Here is an 8,791-nt window from a genome sequence, read left to right as displayed (position 1 = left end):
ATCAATGAAAAACATTTTTTAAAAATCAAAATACCAATTTAACACAAAACACTAGTTAGCTATACTAGTTAAACTGATGTCTGACTGTTAAAATAGAAAACCAAATAAAATTAATTTGATCTGAAACTTTGATTATATCAATAAAATATATATTAATTAATTTAAGGTAATTTATTTCATTTGATACTTTTCCAAAAGTTAAATAAAATTTTAATTTATTTTAAGATTACATATACTAATTATGTGTAATTAAAATAATTTAGCTTCCCAAATTTAACTCTTTTTATAATCTTATGCCCTCACCGATTTAACAATTTGAGCTAATAATATTTATTTAATATAATCAATGATTAAAACTAAATCAACTCATTCAGTTTTTAAAGAAATCAAATAGGCCAAATTTCAAGTCCAATTCATAGCCCAATCTTAAAGCCCAATGAATCAAAAGTTCAAAACCCTATCTTTCATTTCTATTTAACTTGCTCTGTGCCTGCGCCTACACTCCAACACCTGCGATTCAGTTTCTATATTCATTGATACTCTGTTTTTTTAATCGCCTCTCTCTCTCTCTCTCTTTATCTCTCTCTCTCTCCCTCCCTCCCTGCCTCCCTCCCTCCTTCCTCCGAGATAAGACCTGCACCCGAGGGCCGAGGTAACCCCCTTTTGTCTGAATAATGTGTATATAGGTGTGTTCACAGGGGCGGATGTGGAAGAAGACGACATAATAGCAGCGTCAATAGTAGCATCGTCCACAATACAAATTTTCATCAGCACCAATAGTGCACACAACATGTTTGGTGAAATGCCTAGAAGAAAAAATAGATGGTTTCAGTGTATTATAATAGTAATCACCGTATTGTTTGAGCCAATGGAGATTGTTGTGTTGATATTGCATTTTTTCATTTATGTTTTAATCGTTTTTGTTGCTCAAGTTGCGGATGATAGTGTATTCTATTTTTTTTGTTAAATAGATGATATTGTATTCAATTGCATGGTTGGTGAAATGATAGGTTCTGGAGAGAGAGGCAAGACTGAGCCTATGAATTCGATTAAGAAGCTATGTCTAGTTTGTTTGTTTCTGTGAATTGAGACGGTTTTTTATTTAATGGTGCTTCTTGTGTTTCCAGCATATGAAATGTGCTGTAACTTTTTATTGTAATTACTTTAAGCAAAAACTAGTTACAAATTGTAAAATGAAATTAGCAGCAGTAGTTTCTGCTATTTTTTTTTGAATTGGCGTTTGTTAAAATTGATAGAATTCGGTCGAGTGAAGGAGAGGGTTCGTCTGGATTTGGTCAAATTTAGTAATGTAATTTGGACCAGATTCGGTTGAATTAAGAATTTAAGCGGGATTTTGAATTTTCAGCAAATTTTTTAATTGTTTTGGTGGGATTTTAAAATTTTTAAAATTTTTTAATTATTTTGGCGGGATTTTTAAATTTTAGATGAAAAATTAAATTTGACCGTCTTTGGTCGAATTTCTTCGGTTGAATTTAAGCGGTCGTAAAAATCCGGTCGTAATTAGCCGGTCGAATTTAGTTAAATATGACTGAACTCCTAAATTCGACTCCTTTTATTACAACCGATTCAAAATCGGTCGAATTTAGTTAAATTCGACCGCGCGCGATCGAATTAAGTTAAATTCGACCGATTTTTTTCGGTCGAATTTAGCCTTTTTTCTTATAGTGTACACGAATAATAGCCCAGCATTTTCTCACCAGAGTTGGGCGCACATCATGGAAATTGTTGGTATGGCCAGAAATTCAGCATTGAATCCTTTTCCAGTTATTAGTTCGACTAAAGGGTCTCAGATATTGGGATATTGGTACTAATTGATATTAGTTCTTGATATGTAATTACAAGCTTGAAATGAATATTATATTTGATGATATATGGTAATTGAGCTAAGTGCGCGTTACAAGATTATTGTAAAAATGATGTCTAAAACAATAAAACACATTAAGATTTTGAAAAGAAAATGATGTACCTGATGTCTAATAAAGTTTTTAACATTACAAAAGAAGCAAAAAAACTGTTGTCTTTCAATGTACTGCATATCGGTTACTAAACTGAAAATCATGAGATAAATCATATTTAACATTGCTCTAGACAAGAAAACCTTAGTGTTATAAGATATTTAACATCTATTTTCTTAAGCATACCAATGTCTATCTTCACCTTTAACATCGGCTAAAAACTGATGTCAAATATCCTGACCTTTCTCTACAAATGCGAAGACATCGATTTGAAACAAAAACAAGGGTTATTAACCTATGTCAAATGCCATATTTGTAATAGTATATTTATGATTTCTACCTTGACCAACTTAACTCTTTTAGCACCCTAGCACATGACTTTAATAGCCTCCTGATCCTCTTCAGTTGTTTCCTTATACGCAAGAGAAAGAAGTATATCTTCAGGAATCCTATGATAAATTGCATCCAAGCGATCTTATCTACCTTGTCATGAACCATAATTATTTTTGGATCCTTCGAGGAAACAACATCCACAACTCCGTGAGCCTGCATGTAGACCTTCATCTTCATCGCCCAAGCTTTACGATTTTCTTGTGTCAGCATATGGTAACTTAAACTGATTATGCCTTCCTTGATCCTTCTCATCTCTATCGTTTGTGCCTTAGACATGTACTTCAACATCAACTAGATGACCTTGGTCTGGTACATATTTTATTGGCAGAAAATAAACTGCATATAAATTGATCTAAGTGTTTGTATGAAACTGGAGAAAAACAATACTTTGTAAATGCCTAATTTTATTTGACAAACTTTAACACACTACTGATACAAAATAGGAAATGAAAGTATCATGCAGAGTAGGAACTAAACAACTAAATTCCTAAAATAATCTAACACTGATCTACCCTATATGTGCTCTTTACTAACAAGAGAAATCATATTTTATTGGTGCATAAAAGTACCGAAGTATCAATATCAAGAATCTAAATTTCAGGAAATTTATGTGACTGACGAGTATAAGAATGTATTTCAAAATCGATCAAAAGGATTGCCATGTGAGAGGAATGAATTTTTCACTAGATATTTCCAAGTAACATACAAACATTTTAGAAGACCGTAGTGAACAACACAGATTAGAAGTAAAGAAATTGGCAACCAAAGTATCAGAAATATTTAACAAAATATTACTTAAGAAGAAAGATGAATTTTGTGAGATGGAGTATTTGGAATTGAAAATTTTAAATGCAAGTGTCCATTGCTATGTATCAAGGATTTTCTAGAAAAAATTTGGCTATTTCTGCTAAATTATCAAGTTATCATTTCTTAAAGATAAACCTAAAAGTTGTTCCAAAGACAACCTTCAGGACAAGATACATATATTCTGAGTTTTAGTGATGTTCTTTTGATTAACTAAGTTCAAAGCGTGTTCATGGATCCAATTAATGGGGTACTTCAAAAAGTATTCGGATATGTTGCGACTGTATCTATTATGGACATTTTGATATATTTAAAATTCCATGAAAGATATGTAGAACACCTTAGGAACCTTAAGAAGAGAAAAGTTGTATATGAAATTTCAAAAATGGTATTTATACAATAGGTTGTGAGTAGTGAAAGAGTTTTTCCAGACCCGACAAAAGAAGTAGTGACAAAATATGAGCGACCAAATTAAGATACCAAAGAAAGAGAAAAGTTCTTTTTGTTTAATAAGATTTTTCTAAGATAGCCATTCCCTTAACATAACTGATAGGGAATAATGAGAAAATCGGAAGGACCACTGAGTGTGAGAAAAGTTTTCAAAAGACAATAAGAGATTGATTTATGTACTAGTATTCATTTTATTTGATGGAAATAGAAATATTGTAATTGGGAGTGTTGTCTTTTATATAGGAAAAGGATGTGCTCTTATACTATACGAATAAATTATTATTTACAATTTTTGGCAGTGAGAGAGTATAAAGTAGATACCCTTCCCATGACTCGAAATGAGCAAAAATGGTTATGAATTTATGATCTGAAGACATATTACATAAGTTTGAAATAAATACATATATATATATATATATATATATGGGCTTATTGAGAGCACGCGAAAAAGCACTAGGAATAGTTTATAAATCACCAGGGATAGTTTGAAATCCTTGGTTCATTATCTAATGGATTACTCTGGTTTTCTACTTTATCCGAGAAGTTATTGGATGTTATTTGATCATATAATGACAATTTAAGAAAAATGTAATTTATTTCGTATGAGATGAAAATTTGATTATTGAAAATTCATCGTTATTCAGAAGAAGTTGGATATGAGACAAAGAATGTGGTTAAAAGTTATTAAAGATTATGATCGTACTATACCTTACCATACGTAATAGATGTTAAAGTAGGAAAAAATGTCATAATAATTGTTACTTTTAAAGGTTTTAGTTCATGAGATTGACAACATTAGATTGAAAATAAGGACCTAGATTAAGAAAATAAATCAAAGTATGAAAAACAATTACAACTAGGAATGTTGGAAAGACATGTGAATGACTAGATAAGTTATGGTAGAGAATAAGCCGGAATTGTTAAGAGAATGATTCCGAGTTTCAACGACTGGAGCTAATCATAACAAGATAGAACGACTAACAAAATATACTTCCACTCAGTGAAAGAAGCATTTTGATAAATTTGATTAATATATATACATGAAATATTAAAGCGAGTCATGGAGTACCAATTTGATAGTATCATATTATGACCTTAATTTATTGCCTGATTTCAGATATAGTATCATACTATGACATTTTATAAAAGCTAGTTGTCTATATTTTATTTAATTGTTTTCATGTTAATTTCCAAATTGAAGTAATAATACATGGGTATATTTTGATTAGTTGCGAGCTAGCATGATTTTGGATGATCTTGCGCTAGTTACGAGCTTTAACGTAGCTAGAACAAGACTAGAATTAACCAACATTTGATGGTACTAGTACTTTATTATAATGTAAATTTTGTGATAGTGTGAAATTGATTCTGAGGTCTGTAGAGTGATAGACCATTATAGTTTATATTATGATATAATGTCTTTTAGTAATACACGCTTCGACATATGGTACCGTGAAGAATCAGATTTGCAAGGTCGTGGATTTGCTGGCGGATTTGGGAGCTTCAAAAATTTATGTTTTAAATAAATATTTTTTGTAATTTTATAAATTTTTAAAAGTCATATATATATATATATATTATGTAGGTACAATATTTTTGTCAGTGTTGTGACGGGTAATGTTGTTGTTGCTTACCATGTTTGTCTAATTGTAGTTTGAAGTTTGAACTTTTGCATTTTCTTAAATTTATATTATAATCGAGCATGAAATTTAAAACTACTGCTTTGGTGTAATATATATATATATATATATATATATTTTCTCAATAGTTTGTATAGATCTGATTATAGAATGGACCTAAGTTGAAGTCATAGTTAAGGCATAATTGTAGTAATCAATTTGTTTAACTATTAATTTTCTTGTTCATTTACTTCAACAGCGTGACAATGACGAATCTTTACTTACCGTGATGTCTGTTTTTTTTATTTTTTTAATTTAATAACTAGTTGTTTTAATATTTTTGGAATTTATTGTTTTAATATAAAATGTAGATCTTTGAATTTGGACGATGTAAACATGGAGCTACTTATTTATTTTGTTCACTTTTATGTGTTACGTTCTTTTATTTTAATCAATTTTGTAATCGATAAAAATCAAATTACTGTTTTTAAAATCGAAACTCATCCGATGCTTAGGTTGCGATTGATTTAAAAATCGAAAACTTTCAGTTTTGGTTATGATTTTATCTAAAAACTGAAACGATTCGAGGTTGTCTCTCACTTAATGCTAGTATATATGTCGGTCATTATTATGTCCACGTAAAATAAGTGACATAAAAATGAATTTTGTACATATATATATATATGAATAAATAAAAAATATAAGTAAATATTAATACGTATAATATGCATCACATGCCATATAAATGTTTTCATAAAACTTCGAATCCAATAAAGATGATTTTAAATTTTTTTGGATCACAATTTGCTATATACAATACAATATATCTACATCTTTTATATTAACAATTTTAAACTATTTATTGTCACATAGGGCGAGTTCATCACGCAGCAATTTCAGCAAGTTCATCTCTATCACCTCTCTAAGTTTATCTCCATTAAATATGACAAATTCATTTATGAACATGAAAAGCGAAACAATACAATTATTATTTCATTAATATATTGAAATTGTTAAATTACGAATTTCATATTAAAGATTTATGTTACATTGAGATAAGTAAAATAATATCATTATTACATCAATTAATTGTTATTTCATATACTTATTTTACTAATATGCAAAAGTTAGTTATTAATTATAAATTATAGAAAACAACATTATATGTCTTGAGTAACAGATTTTGTTGATGCTTAAAACGGTCATTCATTAAGTTCGACATACTGTGATTTAGTTTAACATAAAAATATGAACATATTCGGTCAAATTTAGCATGATTAATTTGATCATACTTTATCGAATTTAAGATAAGTTTTACGCACATAAGGTGAAAACACTTAAAAAGAAATGAAAATAAACAAAAAAATCTATAAGGATCCACGAAAAAACAAATAAATCATAATCGTGTGTATTGTCTTTAAATATTTTAATAGTTGACCACAAATGACTAATAGAGGTCCTAGCTTTCAACGATCACAATTATATCCTATTTTTCTCGATCTCCACTTAATGGTAACCACATGAATGCCCCAAATCGAAAATATGAGATATGTGCTAGGAAAAACAATTTCTACTCTATCTCCATCTTGTTTACTTGGTGACAAGAGTTCTGATAAAAACTGTAGGTCCAAAACAATTAGCTAAAAAGAGTTACATAGTGAGAAAAAAATAGAATAAAAAATTTAAACAAATTAGAAATTATTACTAACTCTAAATAATAAGTTGTTTGTGCAACATAATGATAACTTTATGTTTTTGCGTTCTATATAATGACCTGGGACAAGATCGAATTCCATTAAATTTGCAAGTTATGTATGAGGGTAAACCTTTTACTAGATTGTTAGTGTTATTATGTGGTATAAGTGTGTATTATTTTCCATTTTTTTGAAGTTTGGAGTTTTCGTTAGGCCTTTATATATACCGTGGATGGGGTTCATATAGTAATAACAATGAAATCGATATCTACAGTCTGAGAACAGTTTAATATTGATTATAAAAACTGTAAACATATTACAAAGTACTCTCTCACATGATGAACATATGTCCTTGACAGTGTATAGGTTACACAAATAATATATTTATGCGAAACACTTATAGTGTAAATCTAATATGTGCTTATATAGTGTAAATCTAATATGAACACAAAAATATAATGCATATCTTATAATTGATTTCTACAATTACTAAAGTCCTACACTTACATATCTCTGCAAATATAACCTCCATACAACAAAATCAATCTTCTATTGATTCCAACCTTGACAGACACTGATATGTTTAAACTCTGATAACAAACATTGATGTCATCTCATTATGTCAAATGTGGATATGACATCAAATAATGGTATCCTTCTGTTGATAAGCATTGATGATAAACTCTGATAATAAACCCTTATATCATTAATTACAATAATTTTAACTGAAAAAGGACTAATTTTTTTAGGTGGTGTCAAGTCTAGTACAACGTTAATGAGATAAAATATAATCCTCTTCTATATAAAGCAGCCAATTGACTCCATTAGTTTAAGGCCTTTTGGGATATTCCCAAAGACAAATCTGCACGGGTTCGGCCCAGAGGGGAAAATATATAACATACTATTAGGGAGTTAGTGGCTCACTCATGGCCCAACAAGTGGTTTAGGACCAAAGGTTCGGAGATGAAACTTGTGGGGTTAATGGGCTACTGTTGAACGATGTGGAAGGTTCCCCTTGGTGGTGATTGGAGATCAGCCATTTTCTGTTCAAGGCACAGTGACTTTAGCCAATTTATTGTATTTCCAGTTTAGAAAGTACAGTATGAAAACAACTATTGCGATTTGTAAATTACCCGAATGGCAGTATGAGTTATTATAATAAATTTTTTAGGAGAATTATCAAGAACTAAGTAAGCCATCATGCTCTTTGGGGATTTTGCGTTATAGGTTAAATAAGACCGCTTATTTTATTTTGCAAATAATAGATCTCGATCCGACGAAATTGTTACAAACACAGAAGAAACAAATAGTGACACCGAGAGACACCATGGAAATTATGACAGGAAAGAACCCAATAATTAATTTCACAAATGTACTCTTCCCGAAATTATTTTCCGAAAAAGAACGAATAGAGGCACGACTTAGAGTTCTCCAATTGACAAGAAGGGCAAGAAAACTATCTAGACCATTGAAGATACATCTATCGGCTTGCCTTTTTTTGGAACGGTTAGTAGAATCGCCTATCATCGAGAAACAATTCATGTAGATATACTTACCACGCAAAAATATGAAAAGCCGATATCCCTTACGAAGGACAACGTGGAAAAATGAAGGATGTCATTGTTAGAGCTGTCAGAAGGCAAAGATGATCGTACACGCCCTTTTAAAATCTACTGGTAGCAGTTCCCAATAAACGCGAATACGACTAAGGCTCTAGCAAGAATAACGAATAGGACCTGGAAGGTATCGTAGTACTTTAAATATTATACGGGAAATGATTAAGGAAGTCTGACCAATAGCGGAAGCTGAGTATTCCACGATTCTAAAACGTATCAATCAATTACGTATAAAATGG

Source organism: Apium graveolens, chromosome 5 (genome assembly GCF_009905375.1).
Source record: "Apium graveolens cultivar Ventura chromosome 5, ASM990537v1, whole genome shotgun sequence".
Lineage (NCBI taxonomy): Eukaryota > Viridiplantae > Streptophyta > Magnoliopsida > Apiales > Apiaceae > Apium > Apium graveolens.
The sequence above is the reverse complement of the archived record's forward strand: the minus strand, read 5'-3'. Positions refer to the sequence as shown.